This window comes from Marmota marmota, unplaced genomic scaffold (genome assembly GCF_001458135.2).
Source record: "Marmota marmota marmota unplaced genomic scaffold, marMar, whole genome shotgun sequence".
NCBI lineage: Eukaryota > Metazoa > Chordata > Mammalia > Rodentia > Sciuridae > Marmota > Marmota marmota.
In genome coordinates, this window is record NW_026000164.1 from 9480097 (window position 1) to 9495962 (window position 15866).

General features: G+C 38.9%; 1 pseudogene; it reads left to right on the top strand.

Annotated features, from left to right (window-relative positions):
- The first annotated feature begins 387 nt into the window (after window positions 1–387).
- On the top strand, window positions 388–14901 carry LOC107149106 (annotated as a pseudogene).
- Window positions 14902–15866: the final 965 nt, after the last annotated feature.

Consider the following 15866-nt stretch of genomic DNA (forward strand, 5'->3'; position numbering starts at 1 on the left):
TTCTCTGACCCTGAGTCCTCTAAGGGTAGGACTAAGAACAAATGGTTATGGGATCTAAGGAGACAGTTTACTCGTTCATCATCAGGAAGCATTTTCCATCTGGATGATTAAGAAGGCATGTGGTCTCCAGCATAAAGCCTGAATGACCTTTGATGGGAAGGTTGTAGATGAGGCTCGAATGTTCAGTGGTGCAAGGAACATCTGTCAAAGACAGTGTTTCAGAATGGGGAGTTAAACATGAAAACATTTGCTCTGGGAGATTATACTCAAGTTGAAGAAGTAGACAAATAAATCAAAACTATTGACAAAAGTCAAAAGCTATACTAGCAACATATGGGATTCTAACAAGGAACAGAAGAGTTCGGGCATGTCACAAATTAGGGAGCCATGGGGGTGGAGTTAGGGGTTGACACAGGTAAATGTCATTCTAAGAGTGATAATTTAGGATGAGGTTTAATGGATGAGTAAGAGTTCACTAGCAGTTCACCAGCAAAAAGGGAAGAAAGTAAGCCCATTCATTCAGCAAGCATTCACTGAGGAATTATTGTCCCTGGTTCTTATTGATTTTGAGGCATAATATTTAGCAAATAGGAAATTTTTGTGCCCTTGGAACTAGCAGCATTAAGCAGATAGTCACAGGCACAATATGAATGGGAGTAAATGTAATAAAAGTATAGGATTATGGGAAACCTCAGGAGGGCCTAGTTTTAACTGGAGAATGCAGGTTAGAGACCTGAGGACTGAGGACCAGGTGAGGTGCATGACATGGGGGGTGGGGTGGGCAGTGGTATAAAACCACAGGCAATGTCCAGGAGCATAAGCCTCAGTGCTGTGCCCTGGGACTTACAGCCGTGCTGATGTGGATGTGGAGCCACCTAAGGATTTTAAGCAAGACAAATGCATGGCCTGTGTCTACTTTAGAAAGCTTGCTTGAGTGTAGAGGGTGGATTGAAGGAGAATGTGTCCAGAAACGAGAAGGTGCTCATAGCACTGTTCCACCGTCAGGAGAGACTGTGGTCCAGAACTAAGGCACAGGTGGGTGACTTGACAGATGAGCCCAGGATCTTTGAGACCAACAAAATCTCCAAGACTTGGTATTTGAGTAAAGTGAATGGAGAAGTTAAAGGTGACTTCCACATTCAAGTGTGACTGAACTACCAGTGAATTTGCTTTGCACTGGCAGGAAACAGGAAGAGGAAGCTCTGACCAATCAAGTTACCTGGAGGAGCTTGGGCAGATGTGCTCAGGTAGAAGCTACACTCAAGGAAAGCTCAGGGAGAAGATAGCATTGTGTTGAGAGGGGGGATAGATTCTAAATGCTCAGGAAATCCAAGTAAGAGAATGTGTACATTGAAAAAAGAATTTTTTCATCACTTGTATTGGAAATATTTAATTCTTCAAGAGATGCAGAGTTCTGTTTAACAGGGCTCTCAGTGTCTGGAAGTAAATACTTACTAAACCAAGAAGGCCATGAGAGGCCCCTCAGATGAAGATCCAAACCTCATGCTGCGTCTGTTTCCCAGAGGCCTTGACCACAGGAAAGGTGACGAGACTGGGGGTCCTGGGGACCATTCCCTCTTCTTCTGTATCACTCTGAGTGCATTTAGAAAATTGCCATGAAGTTTCCATTTCTATCATGAACTTGTAAGCCTTTTTTCCCTCCAATTTTGAAGTAAGAGAGAGTGATATAGAGACTTAATTGCCAGCCTCCATGGTCTCCTGTGTAGGTAAGAGACCAAGAACAAAATTTGTGGTGTTTCCACTCCACTTGAAACAGCATGGAGTACTGGAACATGGGAACATGACTGTCTGAGGGTTCAGAAGGACAGCAGCAGTGAAACTAAGGGACAGCGGAGTTCGAGGGTTGTTCTGACAGAATGCCTGGGTTTAGACAACTCAACGATTTTGGAGGAATTTATTAGGAATTACTTAATTTGGTTTCCACCTCTATAACAGGGGGATGATAATCAGAATATCATAATCATAATTCCTAGGTAATGAGTTGAGTTTAAGCATTAAAGGAGATAATATATGGAAGGAGCTTTGAGAATTAAGTGCTCAAGAAATGTCAATATTGTTACTTTTATTTCTACAGGTTGAACACCCTAAAGTCAAAACTCTAAAATCTGAATTGCTCCAAATTCCAGAACTTTTTGAACACCAACATGCCACAGTGGAAAATTACGCACCTGACCTCATGTAAGAGGTCATAGCCAAAATGCAGACACACTGAAAATACCGTATAAAATTACTTTCAGGATAAGTATATAAGTTGTGTATAAAATGTAAATGAATTGCATGTGTCCACTTGAGTCTCATCCCTGAGATATCTCATTATGTATATGAAAGTATTCCAAAATCTGATAAAATTAAATCTCAAACACTTCTCATTATAAGCATGTTGTATATAGGGTAATCAGTCTATACTGGCTTATTGCTGCCCTTCAGGGATCCTGACCCTTGAGGAGATTGGAGAAAGGGGCACTGCACAGGTGGATATTAGTGTCTATAGATAACAATTATTGTCATGACTTTGTTCAAGAATGTGGTGTACAGAGAGTGTGTGAAGGGGGGAGCCTGGATCCAAGTTCCCTGCAGTGTCTGGAAGTACCTGTACTCTCCAACAGCACCTGCCCCAAAGCCTACCCAGTCCAATCAAAAGCAGCATGAGCTGCCTGGGTAGGAAGGTGGCCTGGAAGATGTACTTGAAACATCTTTTCCCTGGCCTCTGCATCTACTGAGGAGGTGGGCATACTTCTGATAATCTCTTCTGTGCCCTCAGGATGAATCATGTGGCCCTGTGGTCTGCAAAGCAGCACTTTGAGGCATTCTTTCCTGGGCAGAGTCTATGCCTTCAAAGGTAAAGTTGCAGACTTTGTCAAAACCAAAGTCTGCAACTAAGTGATGGGTCCAGGACACCAAGATGGCCAACTGGGGAATTTCCACCCTCCCAGGGTTCAGTTCCAGGGCATGGGACCCCCAGCCACCCATTTGAATGGGATCATATTTCTCAGGTAAAGGAGGAAATAAAATTGTTTCACTAAAACTCTTGCTCATCCTTCAAGGTCTAGCTTTCAAGGAAAAGAGTTAGAGTAATGGTTCACCAAATGCAGTCCCCAAACCACCTAAATCCAAATCATTCCAAGGAGCTTTTTTAAACTTCATGCTATTGGGCTCTACCAATATTCAAAAGTCCTCTGCATTTCTAACCACCACTTTCTTTCAGACCATATGCACCTCATGTTAGAGACCTCTGGCCTAGGGAAGATCTCTCTTCCTCTGAGAGCTTTGTCTCACTCAGCTTGTTACAAGTAAGGTGTTAGTACAAGCTGCCACCCTGATGTTCCTTCAATCTTTACAGCTGAAAGCTACAGAGATTTTGCTTCGTAGTATCTCAAGTATCAAAATATGCTTGTTTGTGTGAAAAGAAGTAAATGCTTTGGTTGATAAAGGCCAAGATAAAATAAAAATCTGTCAGAGAACATCAAAATCTTCCCTTAGAATAGCCACAAGATAGAGGAGGTCCTTACTTCTACTCAGACGGGTTGCTATTTGTTGCTAAAAAGTTTTGTTACACTGAAACGCTCTTTCTTGGTTCCTGTCCTGTCATCTGGAAACCTGAGGAGAAATTCTGTGTTTCCTAGCATAGCAGTGCTCCAGATAGTTGGCACTAGTTATCACACCCCTTGGGAATCTCTTCTCTAGGCCAAGGTCTCCTTAACTATCCCTCAGTGAGAAGAACCTCACTACTCTCACCAAGCAGCTAGTACTCCTAGAGACAGAGTCCATTTGTCTGTGTATCATGGCAGCTGAAATGTACTCTCCACAGGCCTCAGGAGTAGGCAGTTGGAAGCAAGCTGACGGACACAAAGCGGGGATTCTAGATCAGAGAAATGGAGGAAGCCCAGGAAGATAACTGTCAACCTCAGAGGAAATGGAGGAAGGCACTATGTTGAGCTCAGGGGTTGACAATTTGGTTACACAGACCAGTGAGAACAAGAGACTCCATGCGGTGTCTAAGGAATTGAGATAACATATGGATTTTAACATTAAAAAAATTAGAACTGGAGATGGTGTTAAATGAGGACTTTGTTGTAGCGACCGTTGCAAAGGCTGAGAAGCCTGACAAACACATGACTCTGTGTCAAGATGGTGACCAGTTCATGCTACATCATTGGCCTCAGTGTCCTTTGAGTCCACTTATTAGGGATGACATTAAATCTATTTCACAGGTGAATGCTGAGTCTGATATTATATAAAAGAGACCACATGATTGGGGAGAGCTAGGATTATAACCCAGCCATGTTTTAATTTTGAAGGAGATTTTTGTGTACCTCAATTCAGTTATCTGTGGCATTTATTCTCTCAATTCCTAGAGCTGTCAGCATTCGTCACTGCACCTTACATGGGCTCTGAGGCAGCACGTAAGAGGACATGTGTTAACCAAATGTGCATCTTCTTTAAAGTATTACATAATGAGCACTTTTCAATCCCTTAATTGCAAAAATACCATGGAAATATTACCTAGCCCTTTACTGAAAAAAGGTCTTCGAGGTTCCAGATTTTCTGCTAATATCTGATCATGATAAGCTCACTAGAAAGAAAAAAAAAATGAAATTAGTTTGATATGATTTGCTCTCAGTGAATCTGTGTTCTCTACTAAATTTGCTAAATATTTCTAGTCTGATTTCTATCACTCAAGAGGAGTTGAGTAGCAGAGTGACAGTGACTTTAGGGCTCCAAAGGCCACCATATTTGTGAATGGTTTCCTCACTACTTTGTGTCTCACTGGGTGTACACATTCTTTCTAGAGCAGAAATCAAAATGCCTATAAATATTCTTTTTCTACTTCCCAATTAGGAGTTTCCAAATCAGACTAGAAGAATATTTCTTAACTAAGTAATATTTCTCTGTGGGTATCAATTTATTTTGATATAAGAAAATTCATCCCATAAAATTAAGGTGAGTCTATTGAAAGGAGTTGGAATGATGGATCTATAAGACATTAATGAAAAAATATGTTTCCTAAGTTCCTACTATGTGTTCAACATTATTTTGGAGACATAAATATTTTCAATAGAAAATTGTCATAAAAAATTAATATGGAATTGAGGGTGTACCTTAGTGGTGAAGCACATGCTTAATGTACAAGACACCTTAGGTTTAATCCCTAGAATCATCAAAATGAAATCTAATGTATGAAATATGATATGTCAAGAGCTTTGTTATGTTTTGGACAACCAATAAAAAAATAAAAAAATAAAAAAAAGAAATGAATATGAAGTGTATATTACATGTTCTTTCCCTATTTTTATCTTTTCCACTTCTGATGCTCTATTTTGACCTTCAACCTCACTTCAGTCTCCATCTGTTTCTCTTCTTAATCTTATTTCCTTCCAATTTAATGGGATTCTTTTTATCCATAAGTCCCTAACTCAACCTGTTTAGAAGTGGCATGTTTTCAAGTTCTTTTATGATGGCATTTGTACCTCTTGTTTTGACAAGTGTGGATTTCTGATATGCACATGTGTCTACTTCTGCAATAAAATTTAATTCATTTTTTGTTAGGTCCTCTTTGCTGTCTAATCTTGTGGGACTGAGTTGGATCTGGCCACAAACAGGAGACAGAATGATTTAAAGTGAGCACATAGAGTTTTAACAGACATCGTTTTGTTGCCATCTGTGTTCGTCAACTTTGCATGTTATGACCAAAGTCCCTGACAAGAACGACTTTGAGGAGGAAAGCTTTATTTTGGCTCATGATTTCAGAGAATTCAGCACATGGTTGGCTGACTCCAGGTAGAAACATTATGGAGGGAAGAGTGTAGCAGAGGAAAGCTGCTGGGTTCATGGTAGCCAGAAAGTACAGAGAGAAAGAGAGAAGTGCTGGGGAGAAGATAAACACTTCCTGGCACAAATTCACTTTCAGTGACCTACTTCCTCCAAGTAAGTCCCACCTCCCAGGAGCCCATTTAGCTATCTATGGGTTAATCCATCAGGTGAATTAATCCACTGATGAGGTCAAAATCCTCATGAAAGTCATTGTCTAAAAGCTACACTTCTGACCCTTGCTGCACTGAGGACCATACTTTCAACACATGAGCTTTTAGGGAACATTCCAGATCCAAACCATGAGAGCACCCTAACAAAACTGTTAAATGTGGATCAAATATTGTGTTAATGTGACTTATTTGCCCATTATTCTCTGTGGTGTCCATTTTATTCATGAGGATATTTTCCAGAGAAGAAAAAAAAAATACTGGTGATGGAATAAAGTTCAGAATCTAGGCACCAAATTTAAATGTCCTTTCTCAATATTTTATTGTTTCTTGTACTTTAATGTGCATACTCTGCTTCTGTCAAACTCTCTCTTATGCTGGTCTCCGTCACTCTTGTCTCCCCACTCTTACGTCCTCAATCTTGTTCTCATTCTTTATTTCTAAACAACTATTTGAAGTAAAAAAGAAGATGTTTATCTTTATTTTATACTAATTTTTATACTAATTTTATTTCAAGTCATCTCTGATCATTAAAACTGAATTACCATGCAATTTTAAGTCTGGATATAAGACATTTAATTGGTTTTTCCCCTACTCTCTATAGCACAGTCAACAAACTTGTGAAACAAGCTTGTGAAAAAAAAATCTGGTCTTCAGTCTATTTTAATAAATAAAGTTTCTTTAAACACAGCCACATGCATTCATTTCCATAGCCTTTATAACTGCATTCACGTGCAATGGCAGAATAGTTGGAACAGAGACTGTATCACCTGGCATGCCTAAAGCATTTGCTACTTGATCCTTACAGAAAAGTTTCCCTGCAAACACTTTCGAGAGTCACATGTACCTAGAGTAGAAATGCACCCCAAACCTACAGCATTCTTGAGTAGGTTCTGAGACCTGTTCTAGGGTTTCCTTTCTCAAGAAAGAGCATTCTATTCACCAGCACTGACTTTCTGTTGTTGATGGCAAGTAAACCCTCAGGTCAGCATCAAGAGTATTTAGGAAGTATTTAGTTTGTACCTTGCTTCTTTCACACATTGGTTACTTTGACTGCTTACATCATATTTTAAGCATCTTGGGACATCTGTTTTCAATGAAAGGAGTTTTATTGAAATTTTCTCTACTCACTAGAGTGATTAAAAGCCAGCATAACCTCAGTGGCTTGAGATGTATTAGCCAGGAAAGTGGCTGGGGAAGCTAAGGAAAATGAAGAAACAGCATCTTTAGATGAAAAGAGAATGATATTGCCTTCAGAGGTTGGTGTCTCATGTTCCTATAAAAACAAATGCCACTATATTTGCTGGAGCTCAGCCAGCTCCCAATTTAGGCATAATATTAAATAGTCTTCCAAGGTCACTAAGTCACATGTATGGGAAAGAAAGGGACCAATACAGACTAATTAAATATAGGCACAGGCCTCTGGGCCACCACGTGTTTGAAATGAGAAAATGAAGTACAGACACCAAGGCACTCTGTTGGCAGAAGGGAAACGAACATTCCCCGTGGCTCATGGCTCTTATTTGGAGGCAACCCCTCCAAATGGTGGCATGATCAGTGCCATTTGCAATTGAGAATTCCTTGGTGCCACAGAGAACAGAAATGTTACATAAAGTGAGAAAAGAATACATTATTTATCAAGTCTGGGAACTTTGAATTCAATTCTACACTATCAAGCATCACAGAATGATTCACAGCGTCTCGGAAGTACAGGGTATCTTATAGGTCTAAGCACCTACACAGTACGTAAGGAAAACTCCTTCAGGTTTATTTATCTACTTTAAATAAATGACAGATGTACATTCATACATTCAGAGACACCTCATGCTGAGCCCCTACTTACCAGACCTCTTCAGTAGAATATTCTAATTATATCCACTGAATATCCTGACCCACTCTGCTCCATCCATTCCCTTCCACTGAGGAACTGACTCTGACAACACCCCAGTGACCACCATCCATGATCTTGGGTCTTTCCTGCCCTTGCTTCTCTGACCCCCTCTGCTATCACCATGTTTCCCAAAATGTAGTATATTCATCGCTGTTAGTCTTCACCGTGACTTTACATAATTTGGAGATGACCATTTTTATTTTAAAACTATGTATTAATTTTAATGTATATTAGATAAAAAGTTGATGACACACAAAAGTCAATGTTATTGAGAAGAAAAAAAGTAAAGTCTAAAAACCAATAAAGCTGAGTAATGGCAGCTAAGGCAGGGGGTGGCCATTTGTTGATCCTAAAGATTCGAAAATATGGATGAGTACAGGCTCAGCATGAGGTGTCTCTGTATATATGAATGTACATCTGTCATTTATTTAAAGTGGATAAATAAACCTAAAAAGTTTTCCTTATATACTGGGTAGGTGCTTAGACTTATAAGATACTCTGTGCTTCTGAGACACTGTGAATCATTCTGTGATGTTTGACAGTGGAGAACTGAATTGAAAAAACAAAAGTCCATGTAAACATCAAAATATAACAACGTGATAGGTATTGTGCTAACTGGTTTTCATATGAAACACTGTGAGAATGTTTTGGGGATAACTCATATTTGGAAAGTGTCACTCATGATTTTCCCCTGTGCCCATGGCTGCTTTAGATGCTAAAGACCCATCACACCAGCCAGATAGGAAGCACTTTCCTTTGTCTTGGAGGAAATTGCAATTATCCTAGATAACTGCTCTACCCATACCAACTATCAGGCAACCTCACTCTTTCCCTCCTGGAGGGAATCACAGTACTAAAAATCCAGATTAGAGCACCAGAGGGAGCACTCCAGGACATAGCAGTGTAAGAGCAAATTATTATCAAAAGTTCTGCTCTGAGAAGTGTTTTTCCTACACATTTCTAAGATCTCTGATGGGGCTCAAGGGAGGTTCTGGAGATGGCATAGAATCAGACAACTTCCAATATCTTGTAGGATGAGAGGTCACCAGTGAAAGTTAACTGAACAGGATGAGAAAATCCCTCCTTCTTTATATAGACAGTATTCCTTTGCTTACTCCTTAGTATTTTTTATCCTTGGGATCAATTAATGGTAGCTCCTTGCCTTAGCTGCCATTACTTACTAAGTGCTGAGTGCCTGCTTATGTTGTCCAAAGCTCAAGGTATTCTCTATGAATAAAGCTTTCTGCCTATTTTCACCCCTTAGAACTGAGCTTCTCAAATGAGGATGATTCTGACTCTCAGGGGACATCGGCAATACATGTACACATTTTTGGTTGTTACAACAGCAGGAAGAAGATAGTGTTATTTGCATCTAGTGGTGAGAGTTGCAGATAAACATCTTACAACAAACAGGACATTGGTCCCAAAGAAAGAATTATCTGGCCCCAAAGGTCATTAATAGCAAGATTGAGAAACTCTGCCTTTGACTAAACTGCCTTCAAAGCAAAAAAAAAAAGTTCAAATGAAAATCAAACAAATTAAAAACCAGAAACAACAGCAGGGGTGATAATTTGCTGAAATAATGTTGTGTTAGGCTATTTGAGATTAATTGTGTAAGTGTGAATTCTGGCTGAAGTATCCAGTTAATCTCCCTTCTCCTTGAGATTCACTCGTTCTGGGTATTTGTGTCATTCCTGATGAATTCTGAAAGTTCCTGCTCCAAGAACTAATTTCTTGTATTTTCCCTAATTCCATATACTTCTTCAAGTTAGCCCTGAGTATGACAAAATTCAGACTTTATCCTTTATTATATGTGCCCCTTACCACAGTTAAGGACATAGACCTTGAAGTAGGGCTGCATGACTCTAACAACCATTTAATAAATGCATATCTTTGAAAAAAAATTGAATTCTCAAAAAATTGAATTCCCCACCAACTCTTAAATGATGAAAATTATTACACAACATTTATAGTGTGGCCTGTGAGAACTGAGTCGATGCACAGACCCCTCTTCCACATAGCCTGTCACGTGGGAAATACTCCACATCCTCCACTTGCATCATCATTCACAAAGAATTTGATATTACCTGAGTAGGAGCACAGAGTCTGAAGCTGGATTTCCCTTGTTGGAAACTCGATTCTTCCAGGTGCTTCCTGTGTGATTTTGGCCAGTCCCCTATGATGGTGTTGCCTTAGATTTTCTATCAGGGTGATAGGAGGTATGGTCTATGTTGTTGTGAGAATACTGCAATAACACAGGCAAAGTATTTAGAATATAGTAATCCTGGCTTATCCATCAGAGTACATCACAAGTCCTGCTAGATGCCCAAAACTGCAAATAATACCAAATTCTATATGCAATATTTTCCCTATACACATACACATATGATGAAGTTTAATTTATAAATTAGGCACAGTAAAAGATTAATAAAAATAATTAATAATAAAATAGAATGTGCCTGATAATACTCCTTAATAGCTATTTTTAAATTGTATATTACTTATTTCTAGAACTTTTCTTTTGATAGTTTTGGGACCTACTTGGGTAACTGAAACTATGGAAAAATGAAACCATCCATCAAGGGGGACTACTGTATCTCTGATACATAATAAGCTATAGATGATCATTCATATTATCTCCTTTTATCAATGAAATTTCAAAAAGAACAATTTTTCATTTCTCAGAAGGAAAAGTTGTTAATAATGCAAAGTTAATCTGGATTTACAAAATCAGAACTACCATGAGACCAAATATATATATATATATATATATATATATATATATATATATATATACACACACACACATACATACATACATACAAGAGCCAATGTCAAATTAAACACCAAGTGTGCAGGGTTCCAGATTTTCCTCAGAACAAATATTCACACTTGAGACAACCAAGAACCTAAGATTTTGTTTGGGAATGCAGAAACCCCTAGCTCTGCCCTATGACCTATGACCTCACTCCCAGTTTTGTTTTGTTTTGTTTTTTCCTGTTGTGAGCAACAGTTCCCGCCAGGTGGGTCTGTGACTTCTTTCCTATAAACTTCTAAAAAAATGGGAAAATGTTGAAGTTTAAATTTTGTGCTGAGTCACCTTCCATAGATCACAGAATCTAATATAAATTTAGATGTTTGAGTTTCCAGTGAAATCACTTTCCTGGTACCTGTGGCCATAGTGGCAATGACAATCCTGTAGGCACAAATACCTGTGGATGAAAAATCTTCATTTGATTCTACAATCCAAATTCAGTGAGCAATCATGAAGACCTTCAACTTCCTTACTCTCCTGGGAGACGCTGGGGGGTATTTTTAATGATCAGTCAGCAGGTGTCAATCCTCTGTGGAAGTTTGCATGGTATACCTGGGAAACAGTGACAAACATTGAATATGGGCTCTATACCCAAGAAGCTTAAAATGTCAAAACAACAGGGTCTACTAACAAGGTTTGAGAAAACTACAGCTCACTTGTGTAAGGAAGATCATGGTGACCAGGAGTCATTCCAAATAGAAGGCATAGAGACATATTTGTTCTAAAATCCTGGGTAAGTTGTATGATAAGAGAAAAGGAAAAGATCATCTACATGAAAGAAGTTCTTTCTTTGACCTAAGAATTTGAGTTAATAATTGAAATTATTTTGTGTTCTTTGAAGGCACTTTGAACACCTGAACACTAAAGGGCAATTTACCAAGGGTCTTAAATATCAAAAACACTGTTTTTCAAGGACAAAAATCATTGGCTTGTTTTTGTGATGACTTTACTAATGATATTTCTCTTACAAACTCACAGGTCATTAAATCTTAGAAACACAGAGAAATGACAATTTCTATTTCCATATTAGTAATTTTTATAGTATTAGAATATAATAATTCATTTAACCAAATTGGACAGGTATAAATTTAATACATCTGCTTAAATGCCTGATTTCCCCCATAAATTATTTTAAAATTTGGGAAAAACAGTGCTCATATAATACAATCATCAAATTTTGAAGCTGTAAGAAATCTTGACACATCAATAGACCATACTTCACAATGCCAAATGCACCCAAAACAATGTAGGGAAGATAATTAGTATAAGTTTATAAAGGTTGAACAGGGAAATCTTATGAACTGAAAATGATTTAAACAAAAATTTTTACTAGAACCAATGAAAGAAACTGGTAAAAATAAAAGCAGAAAACAGACATTTTCTGCTAATCCAAAATATTCTCCAGGGGTTCCAAAAGACTTCCTTTCTGTTACCATTTGAGGACAGCAGCCCTGCACCACCAACACCACATGCCACCACATGCACATACCAGCAGGATTATTGAAAAGCTTTCAACATATTTCATGTCTGCAGAGCAGGGTGTTGTGCTAAAATGACCTTCTTTTTATATCCTCAGCATTGGTCATAAGGCATTTATGGTATAGAGAGTCTCCAACCTTTGTATGTTTGGGGTTTTATTTGAGTTTGTACATATATGCACATATATTTGTGTGAACTAATGGTACATATGTAAGAACACAATATATTGATCAAATTTAAAGTGTTTTTCAAAAATTTGGATGTTTCTTAATAGTGATAGAAGGCAGGTATATGTTAAAGGTATGGAATAATATTTTTTCAAAAATATTTAAAATTGCTCTTTCCTGCTTATACAAGATAAGAGAATTTAGTAATCTCTTTTTTTCAGGCATTTGCAAAATTGTCAAGGATGAGTAGGGATTCTAATGTGGATCTATTTAACAGAGAATTCCCAACTTTTCCTTGTCAGTTGCTTTCCCCACTGATGATAATGATAACAAGATCACTGGGGGCTACACTTGTGAGAAGAATTCCCTGCCCTACCAGGTGTTGCTGAATGTTGTCTACCACACCCAGTGGGAGGTGTCTGCAGCTCACTTCTACAATCCACAAGTGACCTTCATTCATAGTCTTGTAAGTACCAATCAATCTCTCTTTTCGTCTCCAGTTGCTTTATAGGGTCATTTGCTTCACATTCCTATTTACTGCTCTCACAAGGTGGTATGCTGTGAATCTCTAATAGCACCGATTCTTCTTAGGAAATCCTCTAATCTGCACCATGTTTGGGAGCACAAAATGCTTACCTAACTGTACAACCACCTGAGTGACAGCATGTTGGAAGAGAATAGAGTTTATGCTTATGTTAATAATTGGGGCCTGGGGGAAGGGAGAAAACCTCAAGTTGGAAACTTAGAAAACTTTCCACCTTAGCTTCTGATGAATGAAGGTGCATTGGGGAGAACATGACACTCATGTCATTGAGGAAGCTGAGCAATTCATTGATGCAGCCAAGTTCATCCTATACTCCAACTATGATGAAGTAAACTTGGATATCGACATCATGCTGATTAAAATGAACTCACCCACCACCATCAGCTCTTGAGTGTCCACTGTCTTTGCCAAGATCCTTTTTCTGCTGGGACTCAGTGTCTCGTGTCCAGCTGGGAAAGCACCCCGAGCTTTGGAAGTGTTACCAGGAATAAAAGTAACAGGTTTGAGCACAGTGGAAGTAAAAGACACATTGAGGGTTAATCAATATTTTCATTCAAGGAATGGTTGCTAGAGGGTAGCCTTCAGTATTACAGTGTTAGAAAATATTAACTGAAGTGAGGAAGATTCCTTTGCTGAGACCATGAAGGATTTACAAATTTTTTTTTAATGAGCTTATTATAAAGAGTCAGAGCATAGAACTGAAGGGTGATCGATGTGCAAAGATCCAGAAACAGGAAGTTAAGGAACATAGGCTAAACGGTTCTGTGCTGCCTGAAGTATACACCTGCTTGAGAAATCATCTCTGCACTTGAGATCTGTGGTCACTATTGCTGATATCAGAGAAAGAAGGGCTCTTTCATTTTTCAGTTGGGAAATTTTCTGGATAAAAATCTCACCCAAATTTGAACTCATTGCAAAATTGAATGAAAGAGCAGGAGACAGAACGTGTCAAAGAAATTTACACGATTGCTGTGGGTAATAATTTTCTTCCATTTCCTCTTTGCACAGCAGGCCAATGACCTTCCCTTCTGCAGTTTCTGGACGCCCCGTGCTCTCTGTCACTGCTTGCCACGATGCCTACCCAGGCAGGATCACTAACAATGTGTTCTGCCTAGGCTTCCTGGAGGACGGAAAGGTCTCTTTCCAGGTGAGGTTTTACTCCTCCTCCATCCAGATTGGTCTTTCTTCTCCACCATATTTCTCCTTCTGTGCAACACAAATAACTGTAAAACTGACCATTAATCGATCATGATGTATGAATAAAGCTTTGAGATAGGTTCCAGATTTTCTGTTTGTGATAAGTAAGGTTAGTGTTCAGGGTAAACAGATAGACCACAGAAGGTATTTGATGTACTTATGCACTCTCCTGAGAAGGGTATTGTGCAGTGTGACCTGTGAGAGGAGCACAGCTGCTGGGATGGCAGCGTTCCCAGTGTCCTGCAGTTCCTGTGACACATGCCCTTCGTTGTGTGAGGCTAGAACAGGGAAAACTCTGGAATTTTTTTGTGTCTCTAGTCCTCACATGCTCTTGTCCCAAGGGGTCCACTAGGAAATAGGAGCAGGCAGTAAGAAAGGAGGAAGAACAATAGGGATATAGAAAGAAGAATGAGGGTGGGGTTTCCAGGGGGAGAGAAGGTGCTTTGTGGAGGATCAGGGCCCCTGAGAATAGCCCCTATAATGTGGAGAATTATCCAGGAACCCATTCTCCCATGTGTACATAACCCATGCTCTCACTGTTTCTCCTTCCACCCCAGGGTGACTCTGGTGGCCCCATGGTCTGCAGTGGCAAACTCCAGGGTGTTGTGTCCTGGGGCTCTGGCTGTGCTCTGAAGGGCAAACCCAGTGTCTACACCAAGGTCTGCAACTACGTGAATTGGATTCAGCAGACATTTGCAGTCCTGCTATCAACTTTACCTTCCTTTAACAGCCCAAATCCTTCTCTAAATAAAAATACTTTGTTCTGCATCGCATCTTTCCAAGAGTATTCTTTGCTTGGAGCTAATTAACTTTCTCTTAAAACGTGTTGCTAGGTAGGAAAGTGGACAGAGAGCTGAACTATTGTATGGAGAGAATTTGAAGGTTGTTTAGTCATTCAACAATAATCAATATAACTAAATATAAATGTATTGATTGCCTACTCTAGAGCATGCTCTATGTTCAACATTGATGTATATAAAGGCAAATAAATTCATTATTACCACCACATTTATCACGTATAGTAGAAACTTTATTAATATATGAGCTACATTTTGCAATGATTTTTGCCTCAGGACACATTTGGTCATGTATTGTTTATGATAGATCATGTGTTCATAACCTGACAATAGATAATGACACTAGATTACAAAGAATAAAAATCAGTTGCCAAGAGAAAAGTAATGCAGGAGGCATAACTAAAAACTATTCTACAGAGTAATAGTAACAAAAACAACATGGTATTAGCACCAAAATAGAATTGAAGACCAATCGAACAGAATAAAGGACACAGAGATATACCCACATAAATACAGTCATCTCATACTAGACAAAGGCACCATAAACATACATTGGAGAAAAGATAGCCTCTTCAACAAATAGGGCTGGGAAAACTGGAAATCCATATGTAGTAGATTAAAATTAAACCCCTATCTCTCACCATGCACAAAACACAACTCAAAGTGGATCAAGGATCTTGGCGTTAGACCAGAGACTATGTGCATACTGGAAGAAAAAGTAGGTCCAACTCTCCACTGTATTGGCACAGGAACAGACTTCCTCAATAAGATTCCTAAAGCACAAGAAATAAAATAAAGAACCAATAAATGGGATGACATCACACTATAAAGTTTCTTCACAGCAGAGGAAAAAATAAAGAACGTGAACAGAGAATCTATATAATGGGAGAAAATCTTTACCACTTCCACCTCAGATAGAGCATTAATCTCCAGGATATAAAAAGAACACACATAAAAAAACTTAATACCCCAAAATA